Here is a 27,932-nt window from a genome sequence, read left to right as displayed (position 1 = left end):
AAAAATAACCTTTCTTTACATTTTTGCACCTGTTATCTACTTTAAGCCAGGAGGAAAATCAATTCAGTTCTCATCCACACAATCCCATTATGGAGAATTCAAAGACTTGAAGCTGATTCACTGAAAGTCCATAAGTCAAACATGAGAATAAGATTATGAGGATTTATCCAGGCATACAAATGGAGATAATCACGAAACACCACAATGCCAATGCTCCAACCAGTCCAGATGAAAATCAAATTAAAATCATGAAATCCAAGGTATAACTACTCATCACTGAATATTCCACTCGAGGATTTCTCATCCATCGTGAATAAAGACATACTAAATCTAACTCGAGAATATTACTCCCCTGAGTAAATAATCCAAAATTAACCAAGAAAACTGAAACTCAAGGTCAAAAATGAAATAACTAATATGGGGCCTATGGGCTATCATATGAACATTTATCATTTACAATCCAACCGAAGTCTAGAAGACCAAACAGGCAACCACGGAGTTGGCTCAATCAGCCTATAAATAAAATTCAAACTGAAATAAGTCAAAATTAAGGCTACATGCTAACTCTACAACACCAAGCTGAAATCTCAATATCAAGGCTGAACAACTCAATCTCAAATATCTAAATCAAAACTAAAAATAGGTAGGCATTAATGCTCCAAATCTATCATACTTCCAAGCCGCCATTCCACGATATCAAACCCAAAACTGAGCCTATAAGGATATATCACTATCAATTATCTCAAATTGACTCTGGTATCCAAATTTGACATATCCAAGATAAATCATACCAAGTCATAGTAGAGACATATCTAGACAGAAAAATCACCACAGGGATAAACACTAACTAATAACACAAGTAACCAACTCCATATCAGTTGGAGGGAATAAAACATAGCCGCAAAATAGGAGTCATGCCAAAGGATAAATCATTTGCTAAATTAGCATATAACCCACTCCATATTCGCTGGAGGGCATGAACTCTTCGGTCATTACTTTCCTATATAACAACTCTTGGTCTTTGCAATCTCTCAACTACGTATTCAATAAATATTTCCTTTTTACAAAGGTTGGGAGGAGCAGGATATAGGGTTCATTCACGTCTTTACTCTACCCAAACATACTAAAAAACTTCCCAAGGATAAAAATCACACCAGAAATGGCAAAAGCTCTAGTAACTCAGAAAATACAACTTAAGTCAAAAACTAACCAATCTAATACTTCATCTAGGCAAGGAAATAGCCATAAGAACATATCATCGATGAGAATTACTCCACCAAGACTCACTAGGCCGAACAAACATTGAAATGGGGATTTCCTGAATCCACCTAAGAACAACATCATCGAAGAAGAAATACCAATCTCAAAACCAAGGTCAGAGTTGAGGCCACCACCAGAGTACTAACAACTTGAGATAAAGAGTTTCTAATTTGCCAACTTAAGAAATAATCACTGGAAAGGCCACTTTCCCAACTCTACTAGACAAAACCATATCACAACAACAAAGGAGTATTTAATTTCCACACTAACAACAAGGCAATCCATCACAATAGAACGAACCCAACATACCTATGAGATAAATCCACACCATCTCAACATCAACATCAAAATCACCATTGGATAATGAAATAGCCACAAATAAAAAACGAACCTCAATCTGGTCCATCTCACAAATAGATTACACCGGAATGGATAACCAAAATAAAATCCTTCACAACCCAGGAGGCAAGTCTAAGGATCTCAAACTCAAACATAGGCAACATAACTAAATTGCTGAATCAAAATCCACAGAAACTATAGAAGGTTAACTTACCTTTGATAACACAACACATCCCCAAAATCAATCTAATACAGCTAACCAAGAGGGAACACATTCAACCTCATTACGCTAGGGGAAAGAAATCATCAAAGCGGGATATATCTACTTAAGCCACCAAATAGTATCACAAGAAAATAAAGTATAACTAGATAACACTAGTCTATACAGCTACCCAACAAAAATCAAATTCATCATGTAACAACATCTAGTAATAACATTAAGTAATATCAATAACCTCACACAGTGGTAACAATAGCAATAATAATATTAATATCAACATACTGAATAGCAGTACCAAAATTAATGTAAATATCATGTACCACTCAATGGCTATAATAGTGCTAATGTGCCAAGATAAACAAATTTCTAACCCAAAAACCACACCTATAAGGGAAAATATAAACATAGATCTACTCCATCCACTACTAAAAGAAATAAATCACAGAGTAGTAATATAATCATCAATTCAACAATAAGGCACATAATGACCGATATCAATTCATCAAGGCATATAATCACCAATCAGTATGAAAACTCCTATAAATATAATAAGAGATAAATCTCGGAAATAAAAGCACACCAATCATGGTGACATTTGTAGTCACATACCTGACGGGCATTGGAAAATAAATTTGAACGGGTCTAACTAAGATTGACCAACTAAATCATCCACTTAGGCGCCAAGCGCACCATCTCTAACTAAAGATTCTACAACATCATGAACTAGTTTAGCGAAGATGAATGATTGGAATCTCATGTCAGGGACACTTCCTAGACTAGTAGTCGATCTCTCTGCAGTCGTAGTACATCCTGAAGCATCAATATGGAGAAAACACAAACTAAGCCTAAGTGGCTGGCCAACTGATGTTGAGAGAAATCAGCAAAATTATGCCCAAACTTTTGAAATCACAGCCTATTTTAGGAACTCTAAGCTGGTGGGGAATATAGGGTAACTCTAGCTGATCACTTATCTCATACCAGGGGCATTCTCTGAACCAGTGTCTCAGAGTATGTATGCACTATTATTTTCAGAATACCTTACTTGAGCATATCAGTTATCAGTGCATGCACTAGTTTATGCTTCTGAGATAGTTTAGTTAGGAGTAAAACATAGCACTAAGTGAATTTAAGGATGAAGGCTTTCCTGCCAGTTGAGGGTAAGACCTTTAGTAGCAGTCCCTAAGTTCCAAAACTACGTAGCCAGCATAGGTATGAGAGGTCTTCCTGCCAGTAGAGGGTTGAAACTCTCTTAGGGGCACCTGTCAGTCGAGGGTGACACCCTAGTCCTTCGGGACATCAGCCTTGTGGATCCATATCACTATCCATGTATTGGTACCCCTAGAAAGTTACTAGAACCCTTCCAACTGAGGTTATGGGTTGGACCCCAATTAGCTCAAATTCGGATATTTTGGTTAAATGTTAGCTCCCACAATCTCAGTTCAGTATTCAGACCACATCAGCTCAGGTTCGCATAACTAAGTATTCAGTTTATCAGTTATTCAATTTTATACATTATTTAAGTACATGCTTTACTTAGTCTTGCATTCATTTTATATAATCATGCATTTACGCTCAATATTCATACATGACCCTCAGTACGGTTTTACAACTTATTCAACTTTAACTTAAGATTTACATATAGTACTCTGGTTTTTATCACTTTACAGCTTACAATAATTTTTTCAGCTCATGATTTAGAAATTTCACTATGTCTGACAACTTTTATGCACAACCATGATTTAAATGCATATTTCAGCAGTTAGCTTATGTCTTTAGTTTTAAAGCATATGTTAAGTATTTTCCATGTTTAGTGCATGTCTCACATACTCAGTACATTCTAAAGTACTGACCACATATATGTGTTTGTGGCTAAATTCCTTCATAATATAGGAACCTAATGTAGCCCACGCAACAAGGCCAGACAGTTTACAATATTCAACCAGCAGGTGATGAGTTCTCTTATTTTGAAGACTTAAGTCTATTGCAGTACCTGTATTTTATTTAAATTATTGTTATGTATTGATTAGGGATAGTGGGGGGTCATGTCTCAACTACCTATAGTCAGTATAGTAGAGGCTTTATAGACAGTCTATCAGAGACACTATATGTAATTCAAGTTTCTTCTTTTGATTCATCATGTTCTAAACTTTTACAGTATCATATTTATTCAAAATTTCTCATGATTATGCTTCGGCTCAGCAAATTTAGATTTTATTTATAAATCAATTTCTCAAATATCATGCCAGTACATGAATTAGCATGGGATAACTTGTGGTTCTAAGCACTGTGTTATGACTAGGGTGTTGTCTCGCGTCGTGACAAACTTGGTATCAAAGCACAAGTTTTAAGTTTCCTAGGGTGTGTATGAAGTTGTTTCTATTAGAGTATTGTATAACGGTACAAAGACATCTGTAATTTTCTTCGAAAGGCTACAAGGCTTTTAAGAAATATTTCCCTTTTTTCATATGTCAGATCATGCTATAGAGATGTTCTCTAAGAAACTTAAGCAGATTCTTATATTACTCCATTCATGTCAACTCTGCCTTATTTTTGAAGTAATAAAAAATGGTCAAACTTAAATTCCTACTGATAGAGTTTTCTCAGACAATCTCCACAGACAGTTATGAGATTCCATGCAAGCTCAAAAGGATCCAATAGTGACTTTAAGCTCTAGAGTTTGAAAGAGTTCGTTCTTATTTATGAAAATCGTGTATTGAGCCAAGGTTCGACGTGCCCTCAGATCCCTTCTCGGAATCCTATGACAGTATATGATCTATAGTAAAAAAGATGAACCCAGAAGTTTAGCAGCAGTAAAGTGGGGGTAGTGTTTATCTAATTTAGTAGATTATGTATCCATGGAGCCAAAAAGGTGTTGTGTAATTTGTTTAATAGTACTTTGAGAGAGATTTCTTAGTTGAGGGAGACTTAGAGTATGTTAATGCTTTATTTGGGATAGAGATTAGGCAGTAACCACAATGATAGAGGAGCTTGATAAGATTGATTATGTTCATAAAATTTTGTGTGGATTGGTGTTTCATGATTCCTATCAAGTAGTACTAAGTTAGTATAGTTCATTAAAATTTTGGAGATATTCATGTTAAGTGTTAGAATCTACGTTTAAATCTTGGATGATCAATCTAATAGAAAGAAGAGTTTGAAATTCTAGATTGTGTGAACTCAGGGTATGGTGATACTTTCTATCTAAATAGTACAATAAATATTTTCTCTAACTTCAGATAATAACTAGCATCTAATAGAATTATAAATAAACCAATAACCTATACAATTGCTTTATTATTGTTGTCTAATAGATGTATCTTTTGACATCAATCAATACTTGACTCTTTATCGAATCTTGCATAGTGGCACTTACGTGAGTAGTTGCAACCGTACCTATCCACCAAGTGTCACTAGGTATTATAGCTAAAATAACTTCTGAACAAATAAAGTTGAGAAGTTTACTTTTATTATCATGCAAGGTAGCATACTTACAACGATTTTATTATATGATCAACATTGCTACAAAAGAAACAGAATAATATTTCTTTATTTATAGTTCCTTTAGTCTTGCTACTTTTTTCAATTATGTGCAATGGGTTTAGCTCTAGAGGTACATGCGAAATGAGCACTTTCTCTATGCTAATATTTAAGTCTTTCCTCTTCTTGCACATATTGAGTTATAAGCTCATCCAAAATTCAGTTCTTAACGTTTATGCCAATAGGTAGAGGAATATTGTCCATATTAACAGATGTAAAAGATATTATAAGATAAAATAAAGTTCACAATTGAACATTTAAATAGGTCATGTATATGTGAAGATAATTAAATAAAATAAATCTGAGAAAATGATAAATAAATTTTAAAATTATATTTATCAAACACACACACACACATATATATATATAAATATATAAATATGGGTCATCTCAAGATACAAAACACAAAATTATTATTTAGTTTTTGGACATAAATAATAACTTATAAGTGGTATTTATTAGTGTTTTGATTAAAGTTAACACTTGGGTTTTAATGATTGATAACTGTTTGTAGGAAAATAAGGAACCTATGTATGAAGGGATGTTGTCGACAGCTATTAAGGAAAACATATGCCAAGATCAAAAGGCATGAAGTAAGGCTAGCCACAATAAAAAGAAAAGATTACATATTTATGTAGGCTACTATAAAAGGAAAACTAATCAATATCTTAAGTAAATAAATCCTTAGGTCAAGGAGGAATCCACCGCAAGAGATGCTGAAAAGTGAAAAAGATTATTTCCCACATCTTGGCAAAATCAAATCTGCCCAAAGTATGAAAGGAAGTAAAATTAACTTGTAGAGAAAGAGAGTGAATTAAAAGAGTCATTGATGATTCTCCCGTATTCTTGAAAAAAACATTTCATTCCCTTTTTTCAAGGATCAAATCTCATGGGTTGCATCACCTTCAACGATCACATCATCATATATTTAAGAGACCTTAAAGGAAGATATTTCATAATCAGTCATTTACTATCTGCTATTTTTTGATCAACTTTTCATAAGAATTGTACTTCTATGAGATTTACCATGCAACAAAAAAAAGAAAGTAAAAATATTGTTGGTGAGGCTATAGTATCAAAATATTTGAGAGAAAGAAATAGAAATTAGACTTAGGTGTTGCTCTTAAAAGCAATCGTTTTATCAAATCAAATTTGCAAAAGACTAGTAAAACACCCCCGCAACCCAAGGAGACTGGAATAAGATTCATTAGAGATCCCAACCAGTATGATTCTCTGCATCACTTTATATTTCCACTACTTTAAGTTTGCAATTTTATATCCTGTTATACAAGTCGACTACTAAGATGAATAATTGATTAATCTAATAAAAAAAATTTCAAAAGAGGAATTCACCCCTATCTTGTACTTTCAATTAGTATCAGAGCAAGGTCTCACAAATCATTGACTAATAGCAAGTAAGAAAATGATTATGTCTTAGGACTATACTATTAGAGCACTATTCCAACAGGGTACTTCCCTAACTAGATCTTCCTACTTCAATGAGAAGCATTTTTCTTATTGGAAGATTAGAATGAAAATATTCATCAAATAATACAATGTATATGCTTGGAAAGTAATAAAGTTAGGTGATCTTCCAATTCCTCAAAACAAGAAAAATGACAAATAAAATGGTATTGGTGAAGTCTTTACTAAAGAGATTCCATCCCCTGAGAACTATACTGATGAACAAATGAAAATAATTCAAATCAATTTAAAAACCAAAAATATCCTATATAATGTAATAATTAGAGAAGAAAACAAGAAAAATCTCTAGTTGGGAAACTATAAAAGAAATGCGAGACAAACTAAAAGTTACTTATAAAGGAACTGACAAAGTAAAGCAAACTATCATTAATTTGCTTGTCTATTGATATGAGTTATTCTAGTTAAATGAAGGAGAATCCATTGAGATTATGTTTTCAAACTTTAGAGAAATTTTTGGTGAACTCAAAGTTGAAGGGAAAAGCTATCATTTATTTTATCAAATCACTAAAATTTTGAACTCTCCCTTAATAATGGCATACAAAAGTGGCTGTAATTGAAAGTATGAGCATCAATAAACTCACTTATGATGAACTAAGAGGAGATCTAATTATATTCAAAAGGAATTATCTTAATAAATATGGTCAAGATGACCATAAAAAAAGTAGTCGCTAGCAAAGAAACTGAGGAAACCTAAGATGATGAAAGTGAGTTTAGAGAAGAAGTGGCTCTTATCACCAGATTAGTTATAGATACCCTCAAAGGTCCAGATTTAATAGAAGAGGTAAGAAAAAATTTCTAAACATAAATATATTACTCACCAATATAGGAATGAAGAAAAATGCTATGGATGTGAAGAGTATGAACACATTGCCAATGAATGACCTGAAACAAGAAGAAGGCAATTAAGAGGACCTTAAAAGAACAAAGCTTTCAACCATTAAAGTGATGAAGACAACTTTAAAAATGAATAGGAGGATCCATCAAATGTTTGTTTCATGGCTATTGGAGTTACAAGAGAGGTAACTACTGAAATCTATAACAATTGTGATCATCTGAGAAGTCTTTTAAATTGGGCTATAAATAATTTAAATTATTTATACAATGATTTCAAAAATATCCAAAAAGAAAAGAAAAGTTTGGAAAACAAGTTGGAGGTTAATAAAGTTGAATGATATTTTTATAAAGAGGAAAGCCTTAAACTAAAGCCTCAAATTAATTCTCTAAAAAGATATTCTAGCCAAGGATCTTTACAATATAACCAGTTGACTAAATCAAATAATTCCCTAGGGACATATCAATGATCTTTCTGAATCTAGAAAAGCTCATTATACTAATGATAATTCTAATCAGATGATCTCATCATGGAAAAAAATTGAAACAAACTCTAGCAATAACAAATCTTTAGCTTGAAGTATTCAAATCATTGATCAAAAGTATTTCTCTTATTCATGTCACTATTGTGGAAAGTCGGGTCATAAAACTTTTAGTTGCAAGTTAATTACTCACAATCTCAAATCCGGGTTTGAAGACCCAATAATAAAGCAAATGAGACTAACACTAAAGGACCCAAGGGTTCTTGAGGACCTAAGAAGAAGTAATCTCTTAGCTTAGCAGTAACAATATAAGAAAGAGTCAAAGGAAAGTGATATTCTTATAAAGCATGTCCAATTATAGGATAGTAAATAAATACCTATTCAAATATATTATTGACTAAGATAAAGGTGATATGCGTTATGAGCATAACTCAAAAGGAACTATCATTGGTGTTGAACAAATTACTTTTAATAAATCATGTGATATTACCAATATTTATCTTGTAAGGTATTGAAGTTCAACCTGTTGAGCATTAGTTGAATGCAAATCTTGAAGTTCACTATAAGAGAGAATAAATATGTTATTGGAGATGCATCAAAAAAATTTCTACTACCTGAAAGAAGAGACAAAAATGTATATGTTCTAGATTCTGTAAAGAACTTTGAAGAACACCTATGCCTAACTTCTATTTCTTAAAATCCTTGGATTTGGCATACAAAACCAGCTCATACTAGTATGTGTCTTATCAAAAAATTATCGAAGCATGAACTAGTCCCAGGAATACCAAAGTTGCATTACACTAAAGATCACGTCTGCGATGCTTATCAAATGTGTAGTCAAACTTAAAGTTCTTTTAATCCCAAAGAAATGGTATCTACTTCCAAGCCTCTATATATGAATCTGTTTGGTCCTACATATGTTCACATTGGGTGCTTGACAAGCTAGATTTGGTCAAGAGAACAAAGACATTATATTGCTATTCTAGGAATGGTGATACATGAAGGAGAGATTGATACCCATATTTTTGTAATTTGGAGAACATACATTATAGTCTTCTATTCAGTGGATGTCCTCCCTTATCAAAATATGCATCCATCTTGCTCTATCACAAACTTCCTTTTTGATGTAAAGTATTGTGAAGTCCTAGGGAAAGCTTCTACTTTTCATTATAGTCATTTTGGGTCATCTCAATTCATTGACCTTCTGAGGTCCTACAAGGTCAGATTTGCAATTCTTATACTTAGGATTATACTATATAATACTAGAATAGAAGTATAAAAGTGATAAAAATTTGGAAAAATATGGATAATGGAAGCATCTCGAGTAAGCTACAACACTGCTGCAACCAACCTATTCGAGGCTGATTTTGGTTATGGAAGGAGAGCCTTAGTGCAAAGATAGTAATTATCCTTGTCTGATTAGGAGGTCAGAGATTTAAGCCCTGAAATTAGAAATGTGAGGTAAGGTTACGTACTACAAGATCTAATATGGTCAATTCCTTCCTCAAAGTTCATGCATAGCGAGAGAGTGCACCAAGCTTTCCTTTAGGATACGAGCTGAAGCTATTTTTCTTTTAAAAAATCCAAATCCAATAGTATATACACCTAAATGACTATATCAAAAGGGATGATTGTTGTTGAATGCTTATGCCTGTCATTTTTTGCTTATTAGAAAAAATTTTATGCTTCTTATGTTTACTATAACCACTAACCATCTATGAGCTTAATGCCTAGCTTGCACTTGGAAAAAGTTTGTAATGTGATGTTTCTTTCTTGATGGGAGGTCAATTATACCAATCTGCTACTGCATAGATATAATTTTGTATATTTTAGTTCAGTTTTCTTGGTTTTTATTCTGTAATTTTATACTTTTTTTTATTTTTCTTGACACTAATTTAGTTTAACTTGTTAACCTTTTAGTCTATCCATTTTGCAAGACCTGTTGAGTCAGTTAAAAGGTTGACTCTTAACATTCTCTAAAATTGTGTCAGTTGTTTATTAGTATATTTTTAAGTAACATGTTGAGATTGAGAAACTAAATATGTAAAAGATATTGCTAACTATTAGTGGTATATGAAAGTATTAAGATTAAAAACTACTTCATTGGACTTCTTAAAGAGAAAGTAGATCACTTAAAAGTTTTGCTGGAGGGAGAGGGTTATTCTTATTGGAAGGCTTGGGGTAGAAAAACTAGTTTGACTGTTGTCGACTGGTATCTTATGAGCGAGAAAACTAAGGCAATTAATGTGAGTGTTCTCACTTGTAAATGGATAGTTATTATTGTACTCTTGGGATGAAATACATGATGTAATTAATTATGGTAACTGTGTAGTAGTCTTGCGTATTGTTGTAAGTTATTGTAACTTAACTTATAGTTCTTTTGGAGATGATAATGATTTTCCAACCACTTCAAAGTAAACAGGTATTAGTCTATGCTATTTTCCATCAATTAGGATTATAGGATAATGAATGTAGTTGAATAAGGAAATGTTTCATTCTTCTGTAGAATCTAGATTGGAGAGAGAGGCTTGCACTGCAACAAATCAAACCTTTGTTGGCAAAAGAGGCAAGTTTTCAATTTTTTTAATTTTTTTATTAAGATTAGCTCTCTCTCTTTTTCACCTCAATGATGTTAATGTCTTACTGTTAATTAGGACCTCTCAGTCTTGATTCTTTTAGAAAAAACAATTTGTCTACCTCATGGAAATTTGTTGGGCAAGAAATCATAGAAAAGAAAAGTGAAGCTGATGCAAAGACTATCCTTATTCCTTAAAAGTAATGGTGGCACTTAACGTTGAATGCATGTTTAATGAATCGTTCAAACTTTCTTTTTATTTATGTATGCCGACTCTTGAATTGTGAAATTAGATTGTACATTTGCTTTTTGTATAGGTTGGATATTTTGCAATACGATTAGTTGATAAATATATTCCTATGTGATTTATATTATATTTCAGTGTAATATGTATTATTATATAATTAATTTTTTATTGCTTTATTATGTTGTGGCAACACCTATAGTTTGTTGCAATAGGTTTTAAAATAAGATTGCAGTAGGTCCCAAAAACCATTGCTATAGCCTCAAAAATTGTTGCAATATTATAAGAAAGCCATTGAAATAGGCTTCTGGCAACGATTGTAAACCGTTGCAAAAAATCTATTGCATCAATTAGAAACTGTTGCAATAGAAAAAAAGTGTCGCATTAGAAGGAAGAATAACTGTTGTTATATATGAGTCTAAGGTGACTGTTTTTAAAATTATTGTTCTAGATGAGTCTACGACGATGATTTTTGAAATCGTTTCTAAGACTGTTGCTATAGATCTATGATAATGATCATATATGGGATGCTTACTAAACCATTGCGGTAGATCTATGGCAACGACTTTTGCATATATTGCAACAGTTTTTGAACCGCTGCCATAAACGTAATTTCTAGTTGTGTAATTCTCAAGAAAACTCCATAGAACTATGGAATGGTAAGAAGCCAAACATTAAGTAGTTTCATCTCTTTGGGTGCAAGTGCTTTATACATAATAATGAAAAATATGACATCTATAAGTTTTATCCAAAAACTGATGAAGATATTTTTCTTTTATATTCCAGCTCTACTAAATCCTACAACCTTTATTATAAGAATTTCTAGAATTGAAAAATCTATTCATATTGTTTTTATGATATTAATCGCTTGATCAAGAAAGTATAACAACCTAAATCTCTGTTATGCTAAAATAGAGAGTAAAACCTTTACGCAGTTTCCCCTTAGACAACCATTTAAAAATCCAAGGCAGGCCTAATATTAGGAGTTTTTGAGTGTGTGGTGGTCTAGAAAAATCTAGTAGGTATTAGAGTATTGGTTGGTGTGCTTGATTTGATTTTGTATTAAAAGATTTGTTTAGAAAGTCATAGAAAGGTCCGTGCATAAAATAGGTAAGTAGAAGTCTAGTTATAGCAATTACCGTAAAAGAATTACAACAACAACAACAACAACAAACCCAGTATATTCCCACATAGTGGGGTCTGGGGAGGGTAAAATATATGCAGTCCATACCACTACCTCCGAAGAAATAGAGAGGCTATTTTCGATAGACCCCCGGCTCAAGACAAAGGACCATAGACAAAAGTCGCAAGTATACAACATGATAAAAATAATAGAGATACAACAACCACAAAAATAAAGTACATTAAACAACAAAGAACACCCCCTCCCCCAACCCTAGCATTACCAACCAAGCTACACCAAACTCTCTTAACTACAGCCTAAGACTTGACAACACACCTTAGCCCTCTATCCTAATATTCTTTCTCCAAACCTTCCTATCTAGGGTCATGTCCTCAGTGAGCCGTAACTGCTCCAAGTCTCATCTTATCACTCCTCTCCAGTATTTCTTCGGACTACCCCTACCTCACTTGAAACCATCCAAGGCCAACCTCTCACACCTATGAACTGGGACATCCATGCTCTTTTAAGTTCGTAAAAGAATTAGTTGGTAATATTAAATTTTGAGAAGAAAATTATGAAATGGTTAATATTGGTATCAAGTCCTAAGTTATTGGTTTGGTCTCACTGCAGCGATAGAAGTGTCGCTACATTGGTTCTACCACAATGGTAAAATCGTTTCCACAGTGGTAGTCCCAAGTGTCTTAGGAGCTGTTGTAGAAGAATATCCTCTGCTACAGTGGTGACAATTGTACCAATGAAGCGACCATTATGTAGTTTATCAAATTTTAAAAATCAAAAATCCATTTTCATTCCCAGTTTTCTAAAAAATGTTCAAGGGCTTAGCACAGACAATTTTCTTTAGCTTTTAGGGTTTTTCATATTTGATGTAAGGTTTCTTTACTCTCCAAACTTGAATTACTCCTTTAGATTTGTAGAAAGTGTAAGAATCATAATTATGGTGGAATTTTGAGACTAACCCTAAATTATGTTATCAAATCTTGTTGATCCTAGGGTATTAGAAAGCACTTCTTATGATAGAATTCTTGATTTCAATATTATCATTGGTAGAATTTAAAAGTTTAAAGGGTAGAAAGCCTTATGATCATAAATTAGGAAATATTCTTGGGTTAATTTGATAAATGTGAGTTCCTAATTTTTGGAGGGTGAAATATTATGTTAAACATTGTGTATTTATTTTTTATAGATCAAGAATAGGAAAAGTCTTAAGAATATCAAGAATGTGGTAAATTATTTTTATAAAAGAAATCGACGTAGGTTGCAGTTTAATTGTAGTAAAGACTTGCTTGACTTTATGCTTATATGTGAGTTGGGTGTTTGTAATTTTTTTAGGTTTTACTTGTAATTATTGATTGTATCATGAATTGAACATGTGTTTCTAAGATGTTACTGAGATGATATATGGTTTGGATGTCATGTTAACACTATTATAAGAATCGGTTGTTATGCCGCTACTATTATCAAGTTGGGTACCATATCAATATTGGTACATGGACTAATCTCATCCCCTGTAGGCTATATCTAAGAGTCCATGCTGACTCTAGTATGTGTGTACATTTAACATGTGTATAGTCATTATTTTATTTGGATATATGTATGTATTGTGATGCCCATTATTGAAGAATGTGCCTAAGTGTAATTATGGTACTTGTGTGCTTGTATTCTTGATGAGATAAAGTGTTATAATTGTTTTTGGCTGTCAATTAGTTGTAAGTTATGTTTTAATCACTATTACTTGCATTTAACTTGCCTATATGTATGGTGTAGAGTTTAGTCGGTTGATGATGCCGACTAGTAATTAGTTATTGTACAAATACTACTTCTATTTTTTTGCTAAGTGTAGAACATGGTTAAGCATTTCAAATGAGATCTCGACTCTATTTTATAATTATATACATCAATTCAAGGGTGAGCACTTTGTCTGGACAGTCATTAGACCATTCTTATATGCAATACCCCATATCTTTTCCTATCTTGAAATCGTCTAAAAAATGTTAGGAGCCTTCTTTGAAAGATGAATCCATTTTTGTACATGTGGTATTTTTAATATTTTTACTTTTTGTCATGTGATAAATTCAATAAGCTTTTCATCGATATAAATAATCGGGTAAGAAGTTATGACTATTTCAAGTTCCCGTCGTAAAACAGCGCCATATTGGTCAGTGGTGCGCCGCGCCACAAGCTAAAATGACAATTGTCCTTTTCCAGTGTCTCATCTCAATTTTTTACGCGTCGCGCTAAAGTTTCAGGTCGCAAAAGAAGGGGCAACACGATGGCTCTTTATCGCGCCATCCCTCAGTTTTCCAATTGTCAAATTCCAGTGACACGGCACGATAGCGCTGCGTCGCGTCAGGAGTCCAATTTGGAAAATTTTTACTGAAATTACAAGACACATTCAAGATTAAAAGGGTCAATTTCTCACCCCTATTTAAGCCATTTAATACGTGATTTAGCCACTTTTTACCTAAAATACACTCTCTTCTCTCAAAAATCTCTCAAGAACAACCAAGGGCTTTTCATAGAAGATTCATAATCAAGAATTTACTCCGTCAATCTTCGTGTATTTACGAACCAAGGTATGAATAGTGTTCATTCATGGACTCATTTTGTCCATGAAGCCCAAGATTCTCTTTTCTAAATTCAAGTTTATGGATATTCTTATGAATTTCACGATTGGGCTGCTCTTGTTCATGTGGATAATGAGAAATTGAATTCTACTCCATGTTGGGTGATAAATTCTATGTGGGTTAAATTATTATAGATATAGATTCATGCAAACCTATGACTAAATCGTTGAATGATGAAATTAGAATTGAACTGGAACACCCCGTATTCAAGTACATGTATTGGCGTATTCAAGTACGTGTATTGGTCTTATTTATATGAAATTAATTTTTTTATTTTATTTATACCGGAATTTACCCGTCGATGGTTCCATGCGAAGGTTATTGAATAAGCTTTTCAATGATATAAAGATTTCCAAAAACGGATAAGTTTCGAATATAATCGAGCACGTTCGAAACTATAAAACGGTGGTCGGGATATTTGAGAATAGTAAATGTGCAGGAAAATTTCTTGCACACAAACTACTGAGGCCAACCAATTTTTTGGGTCAAATTTTAATGATCATAACTCCCTTAATATAATGAACTGGGAGAGCTTCGACCTATGAAAAGAAAGATCTTTGAGTCTTCTTTCCAATGCAATTGGTTTCATCCAAATCCAACGTATGAGTAAGGAGTTATACTCGTTTTACTTTAGCCTCTCAAAATAGATTTTTAGGGTTAACTTCAAACGATCATAACTCCTTGTACAGGACAAACTAGGTGGACTACTTTATATGAAATGAAATCTCTTTGAATTATCTTTCCAACGATACCAATTTCACCCAAATCCAATATAGGAGCAAAGAGTTATGGTTGATCTACTTTAGCTTATCAAAACAGTCCACCAAAGGACAGATTTGACATTATTTAAATTTTAAAGGCACTTTGGTCATTCCTTATGATATTATGGACGGGAATATGTGTATATATACATGTATATGAGTTCAAAAACTCATTTTTATCATCAATCATTGAGAAAGAACAAACCCTAGCCAAATTTGACCTTTAAATTACTTTTGATTTAACCGTAGAAATTCCAAAGTAATCCGATAACTGCGTTTGTCATCTCGAGAGCTTCGAACGGCACCTATTATTTGTGCAAACAGGATTGCATAAGCAAGAGGTGAATTCTCATGAACTGGCCCACCCTAGTAGCCTCCCAAGTAACAGATGCAGACCCAGTATCCTCCGACCTTTGAGTCTGTATGGCTACTAGCTGTACAAGCATGTGAATGGACTGTCTGAATTCTACATTCGATATGTCCCTAAGAGAGGACTGGGGATGATTAACATTTGTTCTTAGAGCTCGAGGAGGACTAGTCGGGACTGGAGGTACTCCCGGAGTAGTAACAGGTTCTAGGGTGAGAGCTCTATTATAGGTCCGCATCCCGTGAGTGGGACAGACCTCATCAGTTTGTGCATTCTGATCGATAGTGAGACGAAGAGGCATGATCAATTTTTCTGAAAAGCAAGAGAACATTGATTAGAGGTAGATTAGACTCCAAAGCACGAACTAGATCACAAGGAGGGGAAACATTCCTAAACACCTAGTAGCCCCCTACTTATAAGTGTAGCGCGCTACACACCCATAAACAAGACTCTACCTGACGCAATTTCGCAGATACCCTGGGACCATGAACCTTACTCTGATACCAAGTTTGTCACGACCCAAACCAGGGCTCGCCGTGACGGACATCTCGAACCATGAAGGCCCGAGAGCCCTTCTAACTTGTAATCATATACACCATTCATATATAAATAGGAAATGCGGAAATAAAATCTGCTACGGAAACATGGTCATAATCTAAATTTAGTTTAACAATGAGGAATAAAATTCAATATCAACTAAACACTGTCTGAAAACCATTTGCAAAATCTCTACTACTTGATCAAATAACAACTATCTGAAAACTGGGACAAGGCCCCCAGTAGACCAAAACTATAATAAATAATAACTGTCTGAAAGAAACTAGGCCTTCTGAAATATAAAAGGCTCACCAACTGGTACTCTTCAGTCTTGTTTGATAAAATCTACTGCTTATTAGGACCCCTAGACTGTGCCTTAGAACCTGTAGGGAGGGAGGTCAATACAGATGTACTGGTACGCAAAGTAATCCAAAATAAAACTTGTATATATATATAATAGTTGGAGAGCAATTGGTCAAAATATTATACATGAAATAGTTCTAAACACATGGGCACTTCTTGAAATCATAAATCATTCTAGTCAATGCAATGCCTGATCTTTGTATTACTTCTGAGTTAGGTGGTACACCCCTACAATTCTAAAATCCTACGGGCTGTATAGAATCCGCCATTGACTCAGCGGAGAAGCCTCCAACCCGAGTGTACCGCAGGGGTTGGAGTTTCTAATTTCGGTACGCCACACGGCACTAGGCCAGCGTAATATAATATACCCGAATTGGCAAATCATGATTTTGAGAAATGAGTTGCCTGAACTCATATCTTCTTCGGGGAACCACCTAAACTCTCTTTATGCCCAATTTTATCCTATTCTGAATCAAGCATTTTTTCTAGTTTCAACATCTGAAAAGTCTGATTTCAAACATGGGTTCTATTCTGTTCTGAATTATCATGGCGTAATCTGGATTGGTGTCGTCACACCAAGACTTGCAAGTCCTATTTCTGAGCCATATTGCATCACGCATGATTTTTTTATTAAAACATAGTTCAGACCACCCAAACATGCAATTTAGAAAAGGGAATTCATGTTCCAAAAACATAAGTCAAAACTATGCAAAATTCCTATCCTTTCAATAAACAAGTGGTGGTCATGTAATCTTTAACAAACCATGCAACCCTTCTCATTATTTGATTATGTTCAACATTCATCAACATAAACAACCCTCTCTCTTTTGAAATCAAAATCATAATCCAAATATAACATTATTCAAAACATTTCATAACATGCTTTTCAAGATGCATTCAAACGATTTCATAGTATATCATAAGTAAATAAAAATCATTACAAGAGAGGAATTGTTCATGAATCATGCTCTCAATTCAATCATCAACCTTAAAACACATGCTTACAATATATATATAATTTCAAATCAATTTGGGGAAAGGCCTAAAGACCAAAACCATATCATCAACGCTTCTAAAACATGAATATATTCATAAATTCGAAACCCCTTTCTTAAAATCAAGATTTCTATACCCATGAGATCTTTAGGAAAACCCCGCATAGCTCGATTATAAAGAATAATGGTTGATCCTTGAAGCCTACGGTTTGGGGATTCCAAATCTCTGATAAATTTTAAAAACCCACGATTGAATCTTGAGTTTCTTGGAGGAGAAGTATATGAACTAGGGTTTTTGTTTTGAAGGAAATCTTGAGAATGTCGAATATTATGCTTGTAGAGGTCTTAATCTCCTGTTTGGGCGTTTTAAGAGATTTGGAAAAAAGTCCAAACTACCCTTGTAAATTTCTGAACGAAACTGGAAAAATTTAAACTGGGAACCCGATCTTATGCGCCAGCGCGGCGCGCCACTATCGTGGTGGCTCACTGTAAATTGATGAATGGGAATTTGGCCCACTCCGCGATGCGCCACCATCACGGAGTCTTACTGAAAATTGACCATCGTCATTTACACCTTTTCCGCAATGCGCCAAGGACAGAAATGGCGATATTTTTCGGCTAGAACTTAAATTAGTCATAACTCCTTCATCGAGTGTCTGTTTTTGGACGAATCTACAAAAATTTTGCTAGGAAAAACTTCAGGGATTTACATAAATGATCGATACCACTGAAAAGCTAAAGTGCAATGCTTGAAATCTTAGGATTTAACTTTGAGGGGAGGCTCATCATAAATCCCATTCTGTGTAAGACCAATATGATGTGATTGCCAGTTTACTTTTTTTTTAATTCATCTTTATTTATTAATTATTTAATTATGCTATTTTATCGTTTATCCTACGTTAGCTCTACCAAATATCCTACTTTTCTGGTAGTTTTATCCTTCAAATCTTTGGTGTGTTACATTCTGTGATGATAGAAAATTGACATAAGTTATCCAAATATTGTATTCATTAAAACAATATAGTACGATATAATATAACACAGTACAATATGATACATTATTTAACAATATATGTGACAACCATCTAAACAATGTGTCCCTGATCAAAATTATCTTACTATTAGTATTATTCAATTCTAGAAAAGTATTGATTTGTCTAAACTCTAGTTTGGGTTTAAAAAAAATTAAAATCTTACAACTTTTTAAAGAGGGAGGAAGTTGGACACCTTTGTAAAGTGTGGAATCAATGTTAAAGAGTAACCTTGTTGTGCCTGGTCAATAGAAACAATAAAACCATGTAGACAAAGAGTATTATCCTGTTGATATTTTCATATAAAACTAAAGCACTCAGATAATATTATGTATGAAAAGTAAAAGACGAACCAAAGCTTATGAATTCTTTCCTCTATCATTTGCAAGATGAAAAACAGTTATGCATTCCTTGTCATTTCCCTCCCACCCCCACCCCCCACTCCCACCCCACCCACTATTGCGTAGCCACAATTAAACGTCTTTCATTGAAAAATTATATTATGTATATGAAGAATTATATGAAGTATATTAGTGAAATGTTATTATGTTCATGCATATTTATGAAATCTTGAACACCCTTAACGAAATTTTTGATTTCGCCATTACTAACTAACCCCAAAAATAAATAACTTGAGAAGCACACCATCTCATCAAAATTCTAACTTTATAGCATACACAAAGCTGATAATCTCTGTAAAAGTAAATTATCAACAAAAGCTTTTACATTCAAACAGATAAAGCAAAAAGATCAAGAAGCACATACATTTTCATCTCCCCAACATCATCTCCGGCAGCTACAATTGATGAATGAGGAGATGAAGAAATGAAGTATAAATTTGTCAATTGTTAGAGACTTTTAGACTTGTCATAACTGTTGTAACTCCTGATAATGGCTTTTGGACTCTAACACTGCATTAAAATGAAAAAATGTGATAAAATAGATATTGATTAGAATTGTTACATTCGTTGTTTGTTGTAAAGAATTAGAGGAACTTTAAATTAATTAAATTGGCATTCTAATGGTTAAAATAAATACTGAAGTAATTTAATACAGTAATACATATTGTAGTAAGAGAATGCACTTGACCATATTTTTCTATTAATTATTTTAATATATCAAATAAATAGATAAAAATTATTAAAAAATTAATAAAAAAGTAAAATAAGAATGAAGACCTTAGAAGTATGCTCCGCATCAGGATACTTCTAATTCTCCTTTATATATATATATATATTAGATAGGCCACATAGCCCTTTATTAAAAAAAACAAATAATCCAGATTGGCTGGATTCAACCTAGGCTCAAAAAATGAACAAAACAAAAACCAAATAAAATCTATCTATAAATCCAAGATATGGAGAGTTAACTATTTGTCTTCATTCATTATTTCCAAGATCAAATCGATCGTCTCTTTTCTTCTAATGACGAGACAAAGATGGAGAATTCCAAACTATATTCTCTATGTTGAGGCTCTAATCCTAAATCTACACTTTATCGAGTTTGAGGTATTTTTACGCAATTAATTCAAAATTCTCACAAATGTCATGTGAACCAGCTCAATAAAGACTTTTTCGACTAAATAGAGGCCAATCTGATAAGCTCAAGGGTACATCATAGAGTTTCTCTTCCTTTTTTGTCTACTTTTGTTAGGATCTAAACTCTCTTTCATATTTCTTGATGTGTGCAGTTTAGTTGCAGAGTAAAATGTATAAATAAGTTCCTTGATGATATGTATTGCCATTCCATTGAATTGATATTTAGTTTCCCCATATTTATTGTTTTCCAAGAGAATGAGCTTACTATGAAGCTGATACCACCTCTTGAGATTCAAAAAGTATAGGAACTTTTTCCTATCATTCCTTTTCTTTTTCTGTCTTATCTTTTTTACTTCTCTTGTACCTGTTATACTGATTTATCCTTCTTTGTTCTTTACCGGATGACATTTCCCTACCTTCCCTATCTTCAAACACATTGAGCTTAATTAAAAGTTTATTCAACTACTTGAAATTCAAGAAATATAAGTACTTTATCATATTAGTGCTTTTACCTCTTTATTTTGTCTCTACTATTGTTCCTGTTACTTTACCTGTTTTGATGATTTGGTATCTTTTGTGTTTTTTGCCTGTTGCTTCTCTATTTATAAATGCACCAAGGAATCTCTCAAATCCCATTAAGAATCTTATTTAGGCTAAAAGAATCAGCCTCCAGGGTCAATGAAAGTAAATTATGAATAATGCATTACTCCAGGCCTAGTCTTAGGGTCACTACCTTAATTACTAGGTCAGTTCCTTCATCAAATCTCCTAGCTTCTACGCAGGTTAAGTTACCATCTCCATTTTTTATACAAAAAGCCCCTAATCCAGGGGTTTCACCATTTGAATTGCATTTGAACATACCCAAGATGATTTATAGTGAACTTACCAGAACTGCTTGAAATTCGTACATCTCTTGCTTGTCTCCAAATTTCCCAAGATGATTTAAAGTGAACTTAATAGAAGAGTTTAGCATCCATCAAGATTCATCCCACTCTTCAATACTCCCCCCCTCCCCCCACTGTTAAATTATTTTCAACGTGATTACAAACCTTTTCAGGAAATAATACTTTATCAATTTTGTGTTCCATCTCCCATGAGAAAAAAGTTCACATCTTCCACTTGCTGATCATTAGTGCTAGTAACTAGTAAGTATTAATGTAAATCCTCGTGTTGTGTCCAATTGTCATGCCAAATATTATCATGACCACATTTAGGCTTCCACTAAATCTGTTGAGCAATATAATTTCTGTCTTCAATTATATACTTTCATGTTTGAGATCCACCTCTCTATTGTACTATTTGAGGATCATATCTCTTGCAATATTTATTCCACATAAATATAGACAGTCCACATGAACTTTTTCATTCTAAATACCCACCAAAATTTGTCAAACAATGCTTTAGAAATATTAGACAAAGATATAAATCCTAATCCTCCTCCTTCTTTAGAATACAAATATTTGTCCAAGCAACCCAAACTTGTTTCTGCCATCCTCCTCCTACGTCTTGTATTACAACATTGGCAGTCTTGTTATAGACATAAAATGCTCTCTTCTCATTATTAATATTTTTCCCTGATTGTTATTCATAATTCATGTGTTTGTGTGGTACCGCGTGTCTCGAGCCGGGAGTCTATCGGAAACAGCCTTTCTACTTCTTCAGAGGTAGAGGTATGGACTGCGTACATCCTACCCCCCCAGACCCCACCAGGTGGGAATACACTGGGTTTGTTGTTGTTGTTGTTATTCATAATTCTCTAGTCTTGGTCACCAATTGTAGAGATCTCCTGTCCGCTGATGCAAATAATATGGTGTCTTCTGCATAAGCTAGATGATTATAATATTACTCTATTTTGACATTCCAATATCCTTGAAATTCTTATTATCAAACAAGGAATTCAAAACTCTAGCCAATACTTCTGTGGACAAGATAAAAAGGACGGGGGATAATGGATCTCTTTGTTTCACACATGTTGTAGAATGGAAGAATCCATATGATTATCCATTTATCAAAATTGAATGCCTGTAATTAGCCATTAGCTTCCAGATCATATCAACCACTTGGTTGTCAAAACCCATCTTTTCCAGGATCTTAATCAAGAAACTCCAATTCACTCTATCATAAGTTTTAGACAAGTCAAGTTTGACAGCCACATCAATAGGTTTTTTCATTTTTTTTTCGGTGGTTCTTGAGCTAGTAAGACGTTCTCTATGTTGCTTCTTCCCTTTAGAAAATTGGACTGATTTTATAAAATAAACATAGAAAAAGGACCTCAAATCTATCATGAAGCACTCTTGAAATCACCTTGTTAAGAAAATTAATTAAACTAATTGTTCTCATGTCTGCAATTGACTGAACCGTGTCTTTTTTAGGCAATAAGATCAAGTTAGTGTAAGTAATAGACTTGGAAAGAGTGCTTCCTATAAAAAAAAGCAACCACCACCTTAACAATGTCAATACCTATAATTCTCCAATAACTTTGATAGAACTGACCAATATCTGGACCACTTGAACTTTCCCTGTTCAATTCAAAAATCACCTTCTTCATCTCTTCTTCAATTGAAATAACATTAATCACCATGTCCATCTCTTCTGTAACCAAGGTTGGCACATGGCTAAGAAGATAAATCTCTATTGGAGCATCCAGGCAAGTGAGCTACTTTTGAGAAAAGAATATTGATCTTGCAGCTATTTTCTCATCACTATTTACCCATTGCCCATCTTTTTTGATGATTTTGTTAATTGATAGCCTCTTCTTTCTTCTATTTACCAGACTACGAAAGATCTAATGTTTCAATCTCCTTCAAAAAATCATTGTATCCATGTATTTTCCTCCAGAATTCGTCTTCAAAGTGTAGATAATATTCAACTCATCTTGAGCCTTTTGAAGTACACTTTATTACTAGCAATAGGGTTTTCTTTAAAAAGGTCTTTCGTAAGTATAGCAATTTCTTCCCTAATAACAATTGCTTGAATATATCATCAAATCTCTCTCTATTCCAAGAATCAAGTGTTTTCTTAGTGTTCTTCATCTTCTGCTTAATACGGATGAAGATATCAAATTCATCCTGAGAAACCCAACTATTTTTAATCACCTCATTAAAGTTTGCTCGACAACCCAAATTTTCAAAATTTGAAAGTTTTTCTAAAATGATTAGGTTGTCCTCCAAAAGATGGTAACAGTGGGGCATGGTCATACCCTATTCAAGCTAAGTGCCTGACCTCCACAGGTCCAGCCATGCCAAGAAAGGCCTGATTCAGCACTAGTCTATTCAATTTTTTGAAGATATACTTATTTCCAGCCCTTTCATTCCATCAAGTAAATGGACTATCCTTGAAGTTGATGTCCAATAACTTACAAGAATAATATAAAAAGCAACGTCTTCCACTTTCTTAGGAGAAACTGAAAGCCATCCTATCTTTCTTTATCTAATATTATGACATTAAAATCACCACCAGCTAGCCATGGTAAATTCATGCTGTGAGAAATTGAGTATACGTTATTTCAAACATCGAGTCTCTCATGAGCATCACATTTGGCATACACAATAGTACTGACCATTGGTTGCCCAGTTTCTTAGAAATTCAGTTTGTAAAGTCAATTGTTGTTTAGTATCTGAAAGTACTCCCACTTGAATGTGCTCTTGAATAAACACTCATATTTTTCCATTTAGATTGCAATTGACATATTGCATTCCTAGCCTTTAGTGGTGGGCATTTAGTTTGTTCGGTTCAATTGTTTAATATCGATTTGATTTTCAATTTTTGGCTCTGCAAAAATAATAATCGTAATTGTACTGAAATAAATTCCGTTTGGTTTAGTTTTTGCAAATTCAGTTTGATTATTTCAGGTGTTTTTTGGTTTTGAAGAATAAAGTAGTGGGTTTTTTTTGTCATGACTGGACTTTTGAAATTGATTATTTTTTAAAAAATAGCTTTTCTCAAATCCAATTTTCATTCACAAGTATAAATAACTCATCATGCATGAAATAAAATGAAACAACTAGAAGTTTAATATAATTACATAACTGTATTATGCATATAGCATAAGTATAGCATAACAATTAACAAGATAGAAAAAAACAGTATTGTTGGGCTTATTATATAATAAGAGGTATTGGCTTGTTGGACTTGGGCCTATTGTTGGGTTGAATTTGTATATAATTGAAATAGGAAAAATTACATAAACTAGCAACCCTATTAATTGTAATTAATAGTAATAGTCTCTCAAAATTACAACTAATAACAAAACATAGCAATATTTTACCTTTGTTAGAGAAAAGCGCGTGTATTGAACTCCCCTTTTTACCCAACCTTTTTTCACGCTACTTTGCCAAATCTAATTCCCTACAATCTTCAATTTTTTTTCAAAAACCATTTTTATCTCTCAAGATATTGATAAACATCGCATCCTTCAATTAAGGTAAGTTTACTTTAAAGTTAATGCAAGTTATATTTTTCATATAAATTTTTTTATGTATTTTATTGTTGAATTTTTTTTTAAAAAATTTCATTCTTCTTTGCCGATTTCGTTTATTAGGTTTTTTTTGTGTGTGCGTGTTGAAATTTTTTGGAGTTTCGCTATAATGGCACAACATGCAAATCGTAGTAGCTCCATTAAAGGAATTCAACCGATGAATTTGATTTTCGATGAATTACCATCGTTTAGTCTTGGGTTAACACAAGATGAAGACTTGTGTTCTACTAATATTCAACCTAAGGGAGGTGTTAACAGTGAAGATGTGAGATTGAAGCACCATAACAATCCGAAAAACTTTGTGAAAAAAATGAAATAGAAAGATTTGAGAAAATCTTCATCCCTAAAATCCACAAAAATTCAAAAAATGATGAAAAGATGAAGTTGGATGAAAAAGGTGAATCTTGTAAAATTGTAAGTCCTGTTTCATCTGATTTCGAATTCGAAGAAGAGAAAGTGGAGAAGGTATGATGCTATTTGTAAAATTTTATAGTTTCTGGACAACATGTTCATATATGTATTTTATATATACAATTTATTAGGTGTGTATTTATTTTTCAGTTTTGTTAAGATATGAAATTGTAGTCCCTAATGTGTTGTTAAGATATATTTATTTTATATCTGTTATATATAAAATATGTATTTTGTACAAAGGTTTGTTACTGATAGAACTGTATATGTTATGTATTTTGTATATTTTTTTATATGTATTTGTATTTAAGTTACGAGTAAGACATTAGTATTTGTCACTGATAAGGTTTGTATCTGATGTTCAGTTGTATTATATTTTGGTTACTTAAATTTGGACCATTCATGTATTCATAAAATACATATGTATATGTTGTAATATAAGTATAATATGTATTCTGTAAATACATAAATGACACTGTTTTGACATGTAAAGTATATACATGCTACAGTATAGATATGTTTTTATTTTGTTTACTTCTATGATTTGTATTTGATGTTAAGTTGTATTTGTTATCATTAGATTTTGACTATGCTATGTACTTCTTTCTTCTTAATAAGCATGATTCTTGTGCCAGTTATGTATAAATAAAATACATATGTATTTGATTTGCTTGAAATATATGAAATGTATTTGTTACAGGTTAGATATATTTTTTTTTGTTATTGATAATATTTAAATTTTTTACTCAGTTGTATTTGTTATTCATGAGATGATAACAATGTTTGTATTTTGATGTTTGATAACTACGATATGGACCAATGATGTAACTTTAAGATGTATTTTCGTCAACATCTTAATTTTATAACGGGTTCTTACTTATTGATATATGTATTTGCAGGGATTGTGGCTTATATATGCTAACATATGTTGAGTGTCTTACTTTTGGTGAAGATGTTCCATCTGTTGGTTTTGACCCAGATCTTATTCGCACAAGATATGCTTTACTTTTGTGGGATTATGGTTCGACGAAAGAAGAAGTGAAGGCACAAAGTGATGATGGAGCACCAATGAGGCCTTCTTGAAAAATTAGGATAACAGAAGACACTGAAGTGCATGATCTTTGATGTGTATTTTTATTTTGTTGAAGTTTACAACAGTTAACATTAGGTGGATAAACAATATGTTGAATATTTCTTAAGTTTCATATGTTACTTTAATATTCAAAGATGATATATTAATGTTTATTTACTGTTATATTAAGATTTTTGATGTTTAATCTTTTAAACTTCAATATTTTCATGGTTAGTTTATGTAAATGTTAGCAATATGTCCTTATGAACTTCTGTTCTATCCAGTTTTGCATATGTATTTATATCTAATGCATATGTATTTATGTATTTTTACAGAATTGTACTTGTGGATTGAAGCAGAATGCCATATAGATTTATGAGTCATATGGATTTATGAATAATACAAATGTTCATTCCAGTGTACATATGTATTTTTAATAATGCATACGTATTTTTTTACAAGTCTGAAAATATAATTTTCCTGATATGTATTCATACGTTTCTGTATATGTTTTTGTCTGCAATGCATATATCAATAAGTTTTTGTATATTTATAAATAATGCATATGTATTTTTTAATTATGCATATATATCCATCAATAATACATATGTGCATTCCAGTTTGCATTTGTATTTATGTCTAATGTAAATATATTTTTTCAGAAATACGTATGGTTTCTTGTATTACATGCAGATGTAGTTTTATGCATAAAACATATGTATTTTTTACTAACGAAAAAATATCAGTAGTGTGCAATTTTGAAAGATGCGTCAATTTTAGAATCTAGTACACTATATGCCAATGAAAATATATGGCATGTATATGAAAAAAATACACATAAGAGTGCATGTTTTATACACGTAAAATACTACATATGTATATTATAAATACATACAGTTGAAAACATATGTAATTGCCAGTGAACACATAAACATACTGCATATGTATAATATATATACATATAGCTGGAGCCATATGTAATTGCCAAAAAACAAAACTGCATATGCATAATATAAATACATATAGCTGAAAACATATGAAATTGTCAGTGAGCACATAAATAGACTGCATATGTATATTATAAATACATATAGCTGAAAACATATATATCTGTAATTCATCTAAATAGATCTATATATTCATCTAAATAGATCTATTTATTACCCAAATTATTCTTCATGATATTTGATTAAATGCTTTACTGCAATATTCTTTAGTTTTTTCTCTTAACCTTTGTAATTCTTGTATATTATTTTGGAGGTATTCTAAATATTCTATATCTTTTGTTCTAAAATATTCAATTAAATTTTCTTTATTTCTGTCAATCTTATTTCTTCCATATCTTGTCTCCAATATTTTAAATACTCATTGTCTATCATTTTATCCTAAAGTAGTTGTGATACTGCAAATTTTTTTGTAATAATTTCTTCTAATTGTACTATATCTGATATTAAATTCTAGGTTATCTATTTCATTAATTATCCTGTCTTTTTCATCTATGAATAATTTTATGTCTAAATTATATTCTGAACTGTTTTTTAATTCTAGTTGTGTTATGGTTTTATTTATCCAAATTAATCTTTCTTTTAATTGTTCTCTTCCTTTCTAAGCTGGTTTCTATAATTAATTTCTTTGTATA

At 32.5% G+C, this 27,932-nt stretch overlaps 1 long non-coding RNA gene across 2 annotated transcripts; it reads left to right on the top strand.

Moving 5' to 3' along the window:
- Positions 1-20,060: 20,060 nt before the first annotated feature.
- On the top strand, positions 20,061-26,503 carry LOC107851654. Of its 2 annotated transcripts, none has more exons than XR_001669112.2 (2): positions 20,061-20,632; positions 26,121-26,503. It is a non-coding gene; the product is annotated as an uncharacterized LOC107851654 (long non-coding RNA). The 2 variants fall into 2 exon arrangements; XR_001669113.2 differs by having other exon boundaries at positions 20,064-20,404.
- Positions 26,504-27,932: the final 1,429 nt, after the last annotated feature.

This window comes from Capsicum annuum, chromosome 12, assembly GCF_002878395.1.
Source record: "Capsicum annuum cultivar UCD-10X-F1 chromosome 12, UCD10Xv1.1, whole genome shotgun sequence".
Classification (NCBI taxonomy): domain Eukaryota; kingdom Viridiplantae; phylum Streptophyta; class Magnoliopsida; order Solanales; family Solanaceae; genus Capsicum; species Capsicum annuum.
This window is presented reverse-complemented; position numbering and strand designations above follow the sequence as displayed.